Source organism: Rattus rattus, chromosome 10 (genome assembly GCF_011064425.1).
Source record: "Rattus rattus isolate New Zealand chromosome 10, Rrattus_CSIRO_v1, whole genome shotgun sequence".
Classification (NCBI taxonomy): domain Eukaryota; kingdom Metazoa; phylum Chordata; class Mammalia; order Rodentia; family Muridae; genus Rattus; species Rattus rattus.
In genome coordinates, this window is record NC_046163.1 from 2,412,726 (window position 1) to 2,429,607 (window position 16,882).

At 52.7% G+C, this 16,882-nt stretch overlaps 1 protein-coding gene across 1 annotated transcript in view; it reads left to right on the forward strand.

The window, feature by feature from the left end:
• The first annotated feature begins 4,249 nt into the window (after window positions 1-4,249).
• Sox13 (SRY-box transcription factor 13) overlaps window positions 4,250-16,882 on the forward strand; it is a 43,932-nt gene continuing 31,299 nt past the window's right edge. The window contains exon 1 of the mRNA XM_032915200.1: window positions 4,250-4,820. The gene's annotated coding sequence lies outside the window, so the exon portion shown is untranslated. The remainder of the gene's footprint in view (window positions 4,821-16,882) is intronic.

Genomic DNA, 16,882 nt, shown 5'->3' on the forward strand with positions numbered 1-16,882 from the left:
TTTTCAAAAACAAATAATGAAGTTATTTACTGTTTTTAAGTGTTATCCTTCAGGGACAAATATCAAAGTCCTGTGGAGGTGAGCAGATGACCTCAGAAGCAGGGAGACTGCTGGTCTATCCTGGTTAGAGCGGGAAGGTGACGACAGAGAAATGGATGGTCTGGGATAGTTTTGGAGGAAGAATGCTGATGCTCACTAAATCTGTTAGATGGAAAGAAGGAAGGATGGTGGTTAGATATGTGCCTTGAATCACTGGGTGGGCTGTGGTACCATTAGTTGGTGTGATGTTTATTCCTGGTTGTCAACTTGACTACATCTGGAATGAACTGCAATCCAGAAACGGGCACAAACGGAGGCTGGAAGACACAGGCTTTTGATTCGGATCTTGACGTGCAATGACACTCACTTTTGATCCTGATCGTGAGGCATAGTGGCCGTGAAAAGCTTAGACTCAGGCAAGATAGTACATGCCTTTATTCCCAGGAGACTGAGGCAAGGAAATCTAAGTTCAAGGTCAGCGTGGGACAGAGCAACTTCCAAATCCAAGTGTGATGGTACACACCTTTAATCTGGGCCATATCTTCTGCTGGGGGCCTATATAAGGACAATAAAAAAAGGAAGAGCCCATTTTTCTTTGCCTGCTTGTACTTGCTTGCCAGCACATCTGTTGGAACCTACTTCTACAGGATTCCAGCTTATACAGAAGACCAGCTGAAACACCCAGCTTCTCGTGACTGAACAACTTCTAGATTCTTTTTTTTTTTTTTTTTTTAACAGTAAAGCCTTTATTTCTTTATGGTGAGAATATCAACTTCTTGATTCTTGGACTTACCATTCACAGCTGACCTTGAAGCCTGTAAGTCATTCTAATAATTTTCCTTAGTATATAGAGCCATTCCATAACTTCTGTGACTCTAGAGAACCCTAATACAGTTGGGATAGAAGAAAACAAAAGTTAGGCCTGTGGGGTCGGGGCGGGGCAAGGGGGAAGAGTGTGTGATTTGCCTAGGAGAAGGAGTTAGTAATCCTAGTTACTCTGGTTGTGAGGGAAAATAGTCATGAGTTCAAGGCCAGCCTTGGTAACTTAATGTGACTCTGTCTCAAAATTAAAAACAAATACAAAGAAGGAAGGGGCTGGGAATATAGCTTAAGTAAGGGCAGCTTTTGCTTGTCCAGCATACAAGAGCTCCTAGATGGTTTAATCACAGATGGAAGGAGAGGGTAGGTGAGTCATTGGTCCATAGTACCACTGGGAATGAATCAAAGAAATTTGTCTTAAGTGCCACCATTTTGTTTTCAGACTCCACTTTCATCATAGAGTGAAACTAAGTTCAAGGTCCCAGGCTCTAGAGGAGCTCAGGACCTCCTAATAGCTGACCAGTTTCCATTATTCACCTTTTGCTCCCCCAAACATAATGATTGCTCCTCGCCACAAAAGAACAAATAGATTTTATTGGTTGGACTGTAAAACCTACATTCTGTATCGGTTGACATAGACCAACCCACAAAGAGAAAGTCCCATTCCTAAATCCTGATTGGTGGAAAAATGTAACTGTAACTTGGCTCAGGTGTTTGTGCTTTTCAGGCTTAAAAGCTCTGTAACATTGTAGCTCGTGGTCACAATTCAGCTCCCTAGTCGGCTTGATTACCTTTTTGTCATCTGGGTTGGTGTTTAGACCCCTTAACAGTACGCAGCAACATTTTGAAAACAGATAAGATTTCATCTTGGGGGACTGGAGATGCGGCTCAGTTGGTAGGGTGGTGTCCTCGTACGCATGAGAATCCTAGTTTCCATCCCCGGCCTCATGCTGTGCGCTCCTGTAATCTCAGGAGGACCTGAAATTGAAGTTCAGCCTACAGAGTTTGGGGATAACCTGGGCTATATGAGCCCTTGTCTCAAAATAATTTTTTTCCTGTCTTAGGATAGAAGGTAGACAAGCAGGAAAGCGAGGCATGGAAGAGCATCTCGGAAGACCCGGCCCCTGGACGAAGTGCAGAGGAAGGGCACAAACAAGGGAGGCTGAGAGAGAACAAGCTTCCAGGTTGGAGACTATTCTGGAATGGGTGGGGTGGTGATGCAGAATGAGTATTACAAGGATTGAGTTAAAGGCATACGTCTGGCGCTGTGGTCAAAGGAAAGACCTAGCATCTTCTGTTAGTTTCCTCCCTCCACTTACTGTCTCTAACTTGAACTTCATCCCCCCCTCCTCCCCCCAGAATGGTGCCAAGGATACTGGTGCCACAGAGTCAGTAAGGTGGCAGCAGACATTTTATGGGGGAAACAGCGCCATGTCAGCATTTCAGCTTAATTTGGTGACAGTGACTGGGAGGGACGTAAGGAAATGAGCTCTCTGGCAGTGAGTGCGAGAGAGATGAGAACATACCTCTCAGCTCCCTGACGCTAGGGCTTTTTTTTTTTTACTTTGTCTTAACTTACATGATGACGTTGATAATGATGGTGACGATGATGACAGTGTCTCACCGTGTAGACCAGGCTGCTTCCAACTCACAGAGATCTACCTGCCTCTGCTTCCTGGAGCTGGGGTTAAAGGAGAGTAACTCCACACCCAGTTCAAACTCCGTCTTTGCCTGTCTCTATCTGCTGTAGCTAATGGCAGGGACAGGGAGGGGCCCATAAAGAAGCTGACCAGAGGCCAGAGGGAAGCCACAAGGTATGGATGCACAGACATGTTGTCTGGGAGGAGGGAAAGAGGGTAGTAGAACTTAGATGATTTTTTTTACTGGCTTCTGAGATGATCCCATCCAGTCACTCTAAAACCATATCCTTAATAGTTAATGCTGACTTTTCCCACCCCCCCGTAGCCCCATCTTAGCTCAGGCCTTCATCCTTCTGAAGTTCCTCACTGGCCTACCTCCATACCTCGGCTAGACTGATTTCATCAGAGCCCTGCTTAGAATCACTTTCTCTTTAATCAGCCAACTGATAAACAAGAATGTATTAAGGGCCTGCTCTTTGCCAAGTCCCATCTAGACACAAGGGATCTAACCGTGAACAAGAGGTGTATCCTTCCTGTCCCGAAGAGTTTAGCGTCTCATGTTGTAGACAGGCAAATGACCTCTGCGGGTTCTCAGAGCCCATGGATGGAGCTCCTGGCCATGATTTGAAACTCAGGAAAGATTTCCTGAGAAGTTGATATCAGACTGAGACCCAAAAGATAGAAGACTATAAAAAAGGAGTTGTCATCCAAGCAGGGAAGCAGGGACTGACGAAATGTTCCCATCCTGTGGAATCTTCCTGGCTGGCCACCTCTCCAGACAATTGGCATTCCTTCAACCAGCCCTGCTCCCACAGGTCCCCAAGACCCGATTCAAACTGTGGCCTCTCTAAAGGAGACGCAGACACCAGTCCTTTAGCATCCTTGGTAGACCCTATGGCTCTAGCACTTTCTAGAACTGGAGTTGACCCATTCCTTCACACGGGAATCCATGGCTGCCACCGTGTCATCCATCTTGGTGATCCCTGGCATCTGCTTGGGACAGGTCTGGTGTAGACATTCAATAGATGGGCTGATTAAGGGGAGTCCGTTCTTCAAACATGCCTTCCTCCTAAACGGGGCAGGAGGAAATGAAGGACTTATTGGAGATTCTGAAAAGGATAGGGCTAGGGAGTGGTTGGAGACTTTACGAAGCTGTCAGAGATTAGAACAGGTTAAAGCAGGTCTTTCCTCCCCCCTCAGGCTGATTTCAAATTGAGATTCTCCTGCTTCAGCTTTCCTGGTATTGGTATTACAGGCACGAGACACTCCCAGTTCCAAGTGTAGCTCTCAAGTACAATTTTTTTTTAAAAACTCAGTCCAACACTGACCCAGGTGGAGCATGCCTTTAATCCTAGCGTCCTGGAGGGAGAGCCAAACAGGTTTCTGTGAGTTCGAGGCCAACCTGATTTACCAGTGAGAAAAATAAAGTTCAATCCAGGGTTTCTGTTTGGAGGAGGCTGTGAACTGGACAAACACCTTCTTAGGGCTTGTTAAAAGAAATTAAGATTCTCTGTAGCAACTCTCAAACCTATATCGAGGGAGTGGGCAGAATTCATCTTTTTCCTCCTATTTTCTTTACCCAGTTGGAGAACCTCTGCTGTCCGCTTCCCAGCACAGGTTTCCAGCTGTTGAGGCCTGGCTGGACCAGCTGCTGGGAGGAGGAGGAGGAAGCTCTGTCCCTCCCTCCTCCATCTCCACACCCTCCCTCCTCCCCCGCCCGCTCGCGCCCTCCCTCCCTCTTTCTCCTCGGAGGCTGTCGGAGTGGCTTTCGCAGAAGCGAGCGGCGAGCGCCCTGCTCCAGTCCCGCCTGGGAACTGAAGTGTACGAGCGCGGCTCCTGGAAGCCGAGCTCCTGAGCGGCCGGCGGAGGTCGAAGGCCGGGGCGGCGCGCTCAGCTTCGGAGGCCCTGGCTTTGGACCGAGCGGGCTCGGAACTGCGCGGAGGGACAGAGCGCACTGCCCGCCGGCCTGGCCGGCGCAGCGGCCGGGAGTCCCGGAGCCGGACTGCGGAAGGGAGCACGGCGGCGGCCAGCCGAGGGCAGAGGGCAGAGTGCCGAGCGGCCTGGCTCGGCGGAGGGCGCCGCCCGACCCGTCCTCAGCTCGGCGCCCGCGACGGTGGCCAGCGGAGCCTGGCGGGCCGCGGATCCTGAGCGCTTCCAGCCCACGGTGGGGGGCGTGCCTCCGCCCGGCCGCGCCGCCCCGGCCCGCTGCCCGCCGCGTTGCCTGGGCATGTGAGCGGGAAGGCCAGGCTGCTGGCCGCCGGGACGCACTGAACAGGAGCCGGACCACGGAGTTGCGACCCCGGGCTAGCGCCCGACCGATTAGTAAGTACGCCCCTCCGCGCCGCGCGCCCATCACCCTAGCCTCGCGAAGTTTGACACGCGCGCCCCGCGTTCCAAGGGACACGCTGGCTCTCTTCCGCGCGACTTTCCATCTTGGGCAAAGTTTTGCCAGGCGGCGCCGATCCTACCGGACCCCTCACAATGCCTGCCGGTGGCGCCGCGCTGATCTCGCGTCCCTTTGGAGGGCAGTGGCCGCAGGCCGTTGGGGGTGGCGTGCGCGCGCCACGCGAGCCGGGCTTCGGGGGTCCTCTACCCGCCGGCCCTTTGCGACCCGCCGGTCCTAGGTCTTTCTCCCCAGCCCGACCATCGCGCCCAGTTTAAGCACTCCCAGCCCGAGCTTAGGTATCCGCGTGCGAGCCCCACGTGGGGCTCGGGTACCCGCAACGCGGAGCTCCGGCCATGGGCCGCTGGGGTCCAGCGCGCGCCCTTCCCACGGCTCCGGTTCATTCCCCGCGGACCAGCCGGGCGACGCCTCCCGTTTTTCAGCCGTTGCTGCTCTTGTCTCTTCTCCACTCCAGCCTGCCCTTTGCCACCTCTACGTCCCACGGTGGAGTGTCGGAGGAGCGCCTTTCACCCCTCCTTTTCACGGTAGAAATAAATTGAGCACAGGGCTGATGGGATGGGGGGGGTGGTCGCGTAGTCCCAGCGGTTCGCCATTGTTTTCCCCCCCCACGTTCGGTACGTAAACACACACTCACGCGAGTGTGTTTGTGTGTGCGTGTGTGTGCACGCGCCGGCTGCGGCTGCTCAGATTCCCCAGGAGCTCTAGGGTCGCCCTCGGGATCTTCCCGCAGCCAACCTACATATCCTGGCAGGAGGTGCCCCATTACTTGAAGCTTGGGGGTGGGGTGGAGAGGGACCGGAGAGTGGGAGCTGCCCCAGCGTCCTTGGCAAGGCCGGGGGGGTCCGGCCTGAGTTGGGCGTGAATTTTGAACTTCAGCCCTGGATCTTTCCGGGAGGACCCCGGGCGCTGGAGCGTCGGCTCCCGCCTGGGAGGGTCCCCAGCAGCTGGCGCTCTTGGCAGCATCTCTGTGACAAGGGCTTAGAGGAAACCGAGGAGTTTTCCTGGGAAGTTTGCTTTAGCTCTGTGGGAATTTCCGGGCCCGGCGCCTCCGCGCTGGCGCTGGCGAAGGGGTCTGACCTAAGGCAGTCCGAGATGCTTCCACTCCGTGCAAGGTTCCCAGAGACCGTCTCCAACCTCTTGGTGGGTTTGGAAGTCCCTCTTTGGGTCTTGTTCCTGGCCGCTTGGTCTTGGCGATGTCCAAACATCGTCCATACTTTCTCCGATTAAAGAAAAGGCGGATTTGTGCATCTATCTTTGAAACTGGCGTATGTTGATGATTTGAAGGATACTGGTTTGGAAGGCCTGTACCACAGAACGCTAGGTAGCCTTGTAGTTAGAACCAGGAAGCTGGAGTTGTACCAGTGCAGCCACTGATGGTGCCTCCATGGGCAGTTGAACCCAACTCTCTTGCTCAGGTTACTTATCTGTAAAATGAGGTTAAATTCTGACAGTATCCACCTCGTGGGGGTGGTTTTAAGGATGAAAAGACTGAATGCAATCTCAACTGCTGTACTGCACACAGTAAATGCTCGGCAACTGTTAGCGGTAGGAATTGGAATGTAACTTAGTGGAAGAGCACTAGCTCAACGTGCAGGAAATCCTACGTATTATATATTCAGTATGTGCATTTGGGAAGTTAGCTGTTTATTATTAGTAACTATATTTGCATTTATTGTCATTATTAGTTTGTTTTTCTCTGGCTGCTCTGGTATTTGTTCTGTAGATCAGGATGGCCTTGAACTCAGATTCTTCTGCCTCTGTCTCCTGAGTGCTGGGATTAAAGGCATGCACGACCTGCCCAGCTAACTGTTGTCATTATTGTAATAACAGTATTATTAGTCCAGGGCCTAGCTCATGCTGGAGAAGTGACTACCGCTGAGCTGCATCTCCAACCTGAGTCATTATAGTTTAAATGACCTCGCACAGAAGAACTCCTTGGGATTGTATCCATTTGATCAGTTCTAGTAATTATCACTTATGGGAGGAAGGGACCTCACTCTCCTTCCTACCTCATCTGTATTTCGATCCTGACCAAACTTACCTTCTTGCTACTCATCTGCTTCGACCTTCTTGAGGAGTATTTCTTATTTCCTTCTTCCCTTTCCCTTCCCCCACACTATTTGAGCAAGGCCCCCTCCTTTCCTCTTAAAAATTAATCTTCGCAACATGTAGCATTCTCCCTGGAAACAGCCCCAGAAAGGAAATGTCTTGAAAAGGGTATCCCCTAGGCACCTGGTCCGTGCTGCAGACTCAGGATTGGATGTGCATTTGTGTCTCTGGGGCTGGATGGATTCCCACTAAGAGGATCCCAGGTGTCTGGGGCTCAGGGGAAGTCAGGTGGGACGGGCAGACTGCCTGCCCTAGAGGCTTCTGTTCCCCAGGTAGTATCTGTTTCCTGTGCTGGGGCTCACTTGAGAGCCGCATCTGAGGCTGAGATAAATGAGAGACAGAGCCGTCACGTTCAACTCCACAGTGGCAGTTGGAGTGGCTTCTGGAAATTTAGAGTAGACACAAGTTCTTGTCTTTATTGCTGCATAACACAGGGAGGGGAGATCCAGAGGCTCCCCTTTTCCTCCTTCCCTGACTTCCTGACCCTTACCAGGTATGCGGGGGAGGGTGACCAGTGAGGAAAAACTTGGTGTTGGGAAGGTCCTGCAGGTAGGCAGTTTGCAGACGAAAACCAGCACAGAAAACATATGCTTCATTCCTTAATGGAAGCTCGTGGAAGGGATCTGCCGATTACCTGAGAGGCCTGTGCTAGGCAGTGTGGTAGTAGGTGGACAGGTGGGTTGCCTGCCTAATGGGGGTCCGGGAAAGACAGTACCAGACCATGAGAAGAAATACCCCTTGTGGGGAGATAGAGCATAGGGCAGTGGGGATGTTGGGAGGCAGTGAAGACTGCCCTGGCTGGGAAGAACTCAGCCCAGGCCTGAAGACAGAAGGATCCAGCTGCACACAGCTGGGAAGAGGAACATTCCAGGCTGAGGCACCAGCAAATGCTCTCCTACTCCCAGGTCAGAAGCAAGTATGCAGCTTTGTGGTTGGAAAAGGGAGCCTGCAGGATCAGGAGGGTCAGAGCCTGGCTTGTGGCACCTGGTAGAGGGGCTGGGGGAGGGGTGGAGGTGGGGTTGGCTGCATTTTACTGTCAGCTCCACAGGAAGCCATTGGAATATTAGAGTGGTTTATGATTTTTAAAGATGATTTGATACTGGAGAAACTGATCCTGATTGCCCCAGGGCAGGAAGTGATGGCCGAGGGAGGAAAGCTTGTGTTTTTTTTTTGTGGTAGTTTACTTTGTCCTTTGTAAATTTAGTACACATGCATACATAATCAACTACCCCCCAATACTTTTAACAGAACATCTTAGAGCCCAGAGAAAGTAAGAATAAAGTTGATCTATGCACACACACTGATACATGTATGATACAACTTGGTGCAGATAACTGGATGTATGCATGTAGGGTTTTATTTTAATTTAATTACGCTTAATTATTTGGTGTTTGTGTGTTGGTGGTAGGAACCTGTGGGCCACTGCATTTGTGTGGAGGTAAAAGAAAGAGATGGCTCCCACTTTTAAAAAAGTCTGTATGTCCATGTGGAGACCTACTTATAGTAAGGGAAGCTTGGAACAGGTGGGGTTCAGGAGAAACCAGAGGGGAGGTAGTAGGTGTGTGTGTGTGTGTGTGTGTGTGTGTGTGTGTGTGTGAGAGAGAGAGAGAGAGAGAGAGAGAGAGAGAGAGAGAGAGAGAGAGAGAGATATCCAGAAGTGCCAGGCCCAGGAATCATGAAGAGACTTTTCCAACCTCAGGTCCACCTTGCAGCCTTCCTTCCAGATGGGAAGTAGCACACCATGGTCTTTTGCTTAAAAAGAACTTAACAGATTTGGGAACGAGAAGAACTTAAAGGTAGACCCTGTTTCTGGTCCATGAGGTGAAACAGTGGCCCAGAGAAGACCTGTCTCAGAGCTGCTGAGGCCCCGTGAGGCTGCTAGGTTGGTGTTGGTAAGCTGCACCTGACCCTCTTAGAGACCTGTGGTTCTTGCCCTCGAGGGCTCATGCTGGCTCACTAGCTGCGTTTTCTCTGGAGGTTTGGGGTGGCCTTTCTTGGGCTACCATAGGTATGCTTTCGAGAAGCTCAGGACTTGGTAAGGATTCCACACTCCCGTCCTGCACCCCTCCGCTCAGGACACTGATGGGTGAAGCTCAGTGTTTGCAAAGGCCTCTGTGCAGGGAGGGCTGCCCCCTTGAATGCTAGTTATTTTCCTGTTTGCTTAGGAGGGCCTGCTTCTGCCTGAACTTGCTGCCATTCCTACCCTTGCTAGTCCCCTTCCTGAAACACGAAAATGCCTGCAGTGGGGTTGCTGTCAGAATTTCTGTCACCAGACCAAGAACTAGAACCTAAGGTCTCCCTGATGCAAAGACAGCAGACACGGTCCGAATGCTGGTCCTTCTCTGTGCTTCTGAAGACCTACCTTAGAGACTCATTATTTGCCATTTGGGCAGGGCCACCTCCACCACTCTCTGTCACTGTCCCTGAAGGAGAAGTATACCATCATGCTTCCTTAAAGCGCTGATGCATCCTACACGGTCCTGTTTTGTGCCAATGAGACCCTGCTCCTCCAGAATTCTGGGCCTCATGACCCAAGCTTGGTAGGAGTCTTTCCCAGCTTTGAGACTCCACTGCTTCTATGGCTTGGGGTTGGTTTGGGGGCCTCTAGGACTGGCAGGCTGAGAAGTTACTAGATGGTGATCAGACCTATAGGCTGCGAGGGTAGCAAGTGGCTGGTTTCCCTGATTCCATCCAAGAGCTAGCCACAGCTCAAGCAGTGTAGCGTGTGGCCTGGCACCCACCGGTACACCTGGGACCAGACCAACTAGAAGAGGAGCTCCAGATACGGAAGGGACAGAGGCTTATTATGAGTTACAAGACTAGGAAGAAGTGGGGACAGTATCTCCAGAGGCTGCCTTTTTCCTAAGTAACATTATCTAGCTAGGCCCTTCCGGTCCTCGGGAAGCTGCAAACCTGGAATTCGGTTCCACAGATAGAAACCCACATCCCACTCCTACTGGCCTTAGCAGCAAGCCGGGTAAACTGTCCGTGGGGATGGGGAGGAGCATTAGTTTCTCCCTCTACGTTGCTCCTCCCCCACGCTTTGTGGGGACAGGTCCTAGGTAAGGTTTCAGTGTTCTGGCCTGAAAGAAGAAAGGAAGGGGCAGTCCAGGGCGCTCCGCTGGCGCCCGGCCCCTGGTGTTTGGGTCTGGAGTCCCCGCCAGGCCTGGCTCCCTGGGGACCCGCCCCAAGGCGGCTGGCCTGTCCTCCTAGCACCCCGCCTCCTGCCTGCGGAACCGGCCGGGCGGAGAAGCGGTTCCTGTGGGCCGCCCCGCCCCTCGAAAGGACGAGGGGTCGGCGCCTGCGCGGAGTTGGGTCGAGGCAGGTGCCTTGGAGTCCAGGTGTGACAAATGGAAGGAACAGCTGACATGGGGGCTCCCTTTGCCTCATAGGCCCGGGACACCGCAGGGAGAGCAGGCAGCCCCAATATCCCGGTGGCCCTTCAGAGGCCAGCGACCATTGCTGACTTTTTTTTTTAAAGTTGTGGTTCATTTTTAATTTTTTTCTGTGCTGGGGAAGGACCCCAGTGCCTTGCTTGACCGTGCTAGACATAGCACTGAGCTACATACCCTGTCATTTCTAGTGTCTAAAAGTAGTATTAGAAGTGTAGTTGTTTTTTTTTTTTTTTTATCAGAATAAAAGGATTTAAGATACATCTTGATTTGCCGGTGAGACAGAGAAAGGAATGGACGACGATTCCACAGGAGACCCCGAGGAGCTGGGTGCCGAAAGGGGCTTCCTGCCAGGCAGGTGACCATCACAGAACAAGGGATCTGTGAGGCTGGGCCAGACTATTTTGTAACAGCCCAGGGGCTCTTGAAACACTCAACAGCACCGACTGAGGTGTAGTTAAGGATTTGCCAGCCCCATAGCTTTGGCTGGGGTGCAATTTGGCCGGACCAGAGGTATCTGGCCTTCCACCTCCAAATCGCCCCTTCCACCTCCGAGCTCTACTGAAGGAGTTTGAAGTCTTCTACCAACCCAGGGAGGCTTGGGTTCTCAGCCTTTGTCTTGAGGGGTGGGGTGGGGAAGGAAGGATAAAAGGCTGGCAGGAAGCCTGTGTGCAGGTACAGTAGTGGGGCTCTGGGAGCATTCGAGGTGTTGGGTGGGACAGGGCTAGGGTGCCTTGAAAGCATCAGGGGGTGCCCCCCCCTGAGTGGAGTGGAGTAAAGTAGGGAGTTTTATATATATTCATAGGGCCTGTGACTACGGCTCACCTCTGTGGGGCCCAGGAGACAGAACAGAGGAAAGGGCTCTGTGTCAGATCTTGGTTTGCAGTAGGAAATAGCAGAAGTGCTTTCTCGAGACAAGACATGGATTGCCAGAGGATTGTTGAAATGAGTGTCTAACTCGAGGTGAGCCGTGCTTGGTGCTTGGGGTTTTGCAGGGTCTAGCCTGCCCTACTGTACACTTGACCATGTTGCAACTGGCTGCCTCCGGGCCCTATCTAGGCGAGGCGTTAGACTCCCTGGCAGGCAGATGAGAAGGGGCGCCGTGGCTAGATGGTAAAGATAGTGAACTTCAGTATGGCCAGCTTCTTCCCCCAAAGCCTGACAGCTTGAAGCAAAGACCTTGTAGGCTTTTGTCTTCCGCCAGCAGCCCCCGCTGACGGACTGGCTCAACCAGTTGAGGCTGAGTCTGGATGTGTCGCACACAGCAGTTTCCAAATGGCTTTCTTTTTTACTAAATATATATTCTATATATGTGAATACACTGTCACCATTTTCAGACACACCAGGAGAGGGCATCAGAACCCATTACAGATGGTTGTGAGCCACCTTGTGGTTGCTGGGAATTGAACTCAGGACCTCTGGAAGAATGGTTAGTGCTGTTAACCTCTGAGCCATCTCTCCAGCACTGTGGCTTTCATATCATACCTTCCCTTTTCTTGTGTGCACACGTCCGTGTTTGAGGACAGCTTTCAGGAGTCCGTTCTTTCCGCCATGATCCGTCCACCATGATGGATCTAGGGATTGGACTCGGGTTATCAGGCTTGCCAGGAAGCCTCCTTTCCTGCTGAGCCTCTGCTTGGCCTTAGGTTTGTCTAGTTTTGGATCAGTGTTCTTCAGTGTGACTCCTCAAATTGGAGAGCGATTTTGGTTATTTGGCTTTTTGTTTGTTTTACTTCGTTTTGTTTTGTTGAGACAGGGTTTCTCTGTGTAGTCCTGACTGCCCTGGAACTCACCCTGTATGTGGACCAGGCTGGCCTCGAACTCACAGATGGACCTGCCTCTGCCTCCTGAGTGCTGGGACTTAAGACTGCACCACCATGCACAGACTGATTGTAGCTGTCTGTATTCCTCTTTCCCTGGCACTGGTGTGAAATTGTGGGAGAGCAGAGTTGACGGGAGGGGAGGGCTTGTGTTCAAGTGTGGTATATCCTGGGCAGTTTAGAGAGGGGCTGTGGACTCCTGGCTGAGTGGTCGCCGTCGTCGCAGGAGTAGAGTCCTGGTGCCCGAGTCAAGGCTTGATTGGCTAGGAGTGTTTGGAAGGGTGGCCAGACCCACTGGAAAGAGAATGGGAAGTAAGGGGACTTGCTTGCCTGCCTGGTCTCCGCACCAGAGCCCTCCTGTCTTCACCCATTCCTGGGGACAGAGCCACTGTGCTATGGCTCTGGAGGTGGCCGTCTGGTCAGATAGAATCAGTCCAGGCACATGGGGTGGTGGTAGCTTTAAAGGTTACACCTAAGGCCTTAAGCTGGACGCCATCTGGGGCCTCGCTAATCCAAAGAGTGATGTTAAAGGGGACTAAGACTGGGCTGGGGCTGCCTCTTACTGTGTGTGCTCTGCATAGGGGCTGGAGGAGCCTCCTTCCTTTCTAGCAGAGGGTGGGCACCAGGTGACTGGATGCCTAGTCCACTCTCTCAGGCAGCACAGGGACAGACAGCATTGCTTACCAAGCCTCCGTGAAATGCTTGTGCTGCTTGCCCACCCTTTGCTACCCTCCCCAAACCCGACGACAGTGTCAACGCAGGTAATCCGTGTTTGACTGGAGCCTCTGGGCTGCCAGGACCAGGCAGGTGCTGGCAGGGGCTGTGGAGCCCCATGCAGGAGTCAAGCCACCAGTGCCAGCAGGATAAACAAGGCTGCTCAGAGGCTGGGGGAGGGAGGCCACTGAAGGCAGGAGAGGAGAACAGGTGTCTCAGGAGCTGCCTACACAAAGGGCCTCTTGTTCCATCTTCCCATTTCAGGGGGGCACCCCACCCCCTCCCTCCCTCCCTCGCCTGCCCAGAGTCCAATGACCAGGTCAACTAAGGTGCTGTCTCTCGGCCTGTGTTTATGCTTGCTTAGAACAGATCTTGCAGGTACATCCCAGGAGGAAGGCATAAGCCTATAACCCATAGTCTCTATGGTTCTGAGTTTGCCCAGTTGGGGCAGTGAGCCCAAGAGGAATAGGGGAAAGAGAAGAGAGCTTGGTATAGTGAGTGCAGGAGTGGGGGATCCCAAGGAATCCATGGGGTTCCGGGAGGGGCCTTAGGACTTGAGTAGCAAAAAACCCACCTTCATAATCCTCCATGAGAGACCTTTACATCTGGCTCTGTTGTAGGGGCTGGGGACAGTGCCAGGGGACAGTCAGGAAGCCTCTGCAGCCAGACTAAGTCTTATTTCCTAATCTGTAAAATGGGGTGATAACAGTACTGTACTGCCTGTCTCGTGCTCTGTCGGCTCACCTGTGGAGAGGCCTGACACGGCCTGGTATATGGTAGGAGAGACCTACTGCTGTCTTTGTACTTGGGAGAGTTTCTGCAGGAGTCTGAGAATGAGTCAGGGAACAGGTAATCACAACTCAGGTAAGTCCTAGAGAGCGGGAATGCCAAGGTCTGCCTATAGGATGCCTCTTGTGGATGTTTGTGCCTCTCCTATAGGAATGCTGGGAAGGGCTTGTAAAGCGATGGGTGTGGGGGCACTTAGAAGGGGTTTTGAGTGAAGTGTGGACATTCGATGCTCAGGACTGTAGGCGAGCGCAGAGGTGTGAGTTCATGATGTACCTGCAGTGCAGCGTTGGGAGTCCAAAGGGTGGCCCGGGCCCTCCTAAAGGCATGTGAGTGGTCAGGGCGCACCCTAGGCTCGGCTCCTCCAGGTCAGGTACCAGTTTCTGCCCTCTCAGCATCCTTTGTCCTCCAGCTCCGCCGTGGTAGCTCCATTGCTCTCTCTGAGTCAGTGTTCATTTTACAGAGAAGCAGGGTAGCCTGGTGTGGAGTTTACAGAGAAGCGGGATAGCCTGGTGTGGGAGTCAGGACATTTTAGACCCCTAGGTTTTCAGAGTTGTTTATGGGCTGTTTACCCAGTTCGTTGTTGTTTTGTTTGTCTTTCTTAGTTGTCTTCCTTGTCTACAACACGGGGTGGTGGTGGCATTTCCCACACAGGGTTTGTGTGAGGACCGGGAGGGAACATGGACTGGTATAAAGTGCCCAATGGGTGAGGGTGCTCCCTAAGATATGCTTGCAGCACAAACCTTTTCTTTGACTCTATGGAGCTGATGGTCAGTCTGTCCATGGCCTTCGTGCATGGGTGAGGCTGGGAGGTCCAGGACCCCTGGCTTTGTTGAGGACTCTGCCATTATGCAGGACTGAACAGGGAGGCCCACACTCATGAGTGGGCATCACCAGGCATCCGGCTCTGCTTGGGGCTGCCTAGAGCTGTTCCTGTGCCTTTCTTAGTAGGGAGGAGCCCTCCGGCATCTCCTGATAGTTGTATGTATTGGGGCTGGGGTATGGGACTGTGGACACCCTGGTGTTTGTGGGCATGTGTGTCTTAGTCCTGTCGCCTGGTCTCTTAGAGGGAATATTTAGAACCTTCTGGGCTCCATGGGCTCCACCCCAGTGGGAAAGGTCCATAGCAGCCCCTGCAACAGACCCAGGCAGGGCCTGAGACCTTAAAGTTGCCCATCCACTGGGGCAGGCCATCCATCATCCATTCTGTCTGGGTGACAGGCCCTTTGGGTCATGGCTGTGTCCTAACAGCCACAGACCACGCTCTTCCCAGACATCTGGAAGGACATGTGCCCAGCACAGGCCACTGCTCCTTTCCATGCTTTTGTCACTTGTCACCATGGCTGTGTCCAGTGTGAATATATGGCCCCTTTCACTTCTTCCCCTGAGTCATGTTTCTTAGGTGTCCCCAAGGTGAACAGAGGGAATGCTGGGAAATAGGGCTGGGATACTGCCCTGGGTTCACACAGCCAGGTGGTGAAGACGGCTTTGTAGGAACTCTGCACAGGCAGGCAAGAGAAAGGAAGGAGCAGACCCCTGGTCTTTCCACAGGACCGTGTCCATATTTAATGTAATCTGAGTCCAGACAGTACACAGAACTCAAGTTTACAGCCTGTGTCCAATCACTTGGGTTGTATCTCTCACTGTTTTCCCCAAGGTGGGTGCTTCTGGTTTTTGGTCATGCCTGTGTCTTTCACTCTTGCTCTCCACTCCGTCCCCATTACAGAGGGCAGGTGCCCAGCCTCTCACCCTGCAAACAACCACCTCTGTGCTGGGGTCGGGTACTCAACAGGTACTCGATACATGGGGCATAAAGCAGAATAAGGAGAAAATGTTCAAGGGTCCTGTGTTCCCGAAGGCTTCGTGGTGAGGGGTAGCTCTAGAAGGGAGAGGCAGAGGCAGAGGAGAGCCAGCAGGAACCGGTTTCTCTGGAAGTGACTGGCCTAAGGGAGCCTTTCTCTCCCTGGCCTCACAGGGACTAGTGTTGAGCTTGAGAGGAGCAGAAAGGAAGAGGCCTACGGTTTTGTTTTTCAGACTGAGTCTGTTAATAGCAATTTATTGCATCCGGGTCTCCAGCCAAGCACATTCTGTTCCCCAGTGTTGGGGGAAGACACTTGGCCATGGCAGGGCTAGACAGGAAGGAGGAAGGGATATCAACAGTTGTGATTGACGATGGTGTCTTGGGCTACGAAGGAGGCGCCAGTTTCACCACAGGCTAGCTCGAGCCTGGCCCGTGTCGGGAGATAGATGCACACGTGGCTGGGAAGCAGGGTGGGCAGCTCCCGCCCTGCACCATGCCTGAGGGGCCTTGGACGGCTAGCTTTCTGTTTGTCAAATGGAGTTTGGGCAGTGATGTTGACCAGACCTGAAGTGTTTCTTGAGCACTCTGGAAAGACCCCTATAAGGAAAAGGAGGGTGATCATGTAAGAGAACAAAAGAAGAGGGGGAGCAGGCAAGATGGCCGCCCCCGTGGAAAGAATGGCGCACGAGCAAAACACCCCCTTTTTGCAATGTGCTGAGCTGGTGGAATTTCACTGGTGGCTGCAAGATCGGGCTGCAGATAGAGGTCTGTGGGCTCCGGGGCTGTGTGTTGTGCAGACTGTCATGTGGGGGTCCAGGATGGAGCAAGCAGGGCTGGCATCCAGGGTACCCCTCCTTCCCAGCTGCTCTCCATGGTTCCCAGGACGCATAACAGACCTCTACTCCTGGAGGCAAGTCCCCCACTTCTCTCCCAGGTAAGCCAACTTTCCCCCACATTTCCCTGTTGTTCTCCCACATGTTTGTCACTGACTACAGGCAATCCCCTCATTTTATTCAAGCTCACTCCTGGAAGCCATACTCACGGTGGGGAACCTCAGCTCAGGAAAGAAAGGTGGACCCTGATCCCAAGGGCCGCTTACCGCTTTGGTTTGGGAGAGTGGTGACCGCTTGCGTGTCAGCTGTACCCCATGCACGGTCCCGCTCGATGGTTGTTGAAAGTCAGGTTTGCTTTTTGGTAAACACAGTATGCGTTAGGCAGCAGGAGCCTGGCCATGCTTTCTACCTGGGAGGCTTGGCCCGCTGTTGTTCCTAGGGACAGCTGGTGGCCTCTGAGGCCAGTTGCTTGCCCTGTCTTCTCTGGACTGAGAATCATCTTTCTCAGAGCTCAAGGATCCTGTC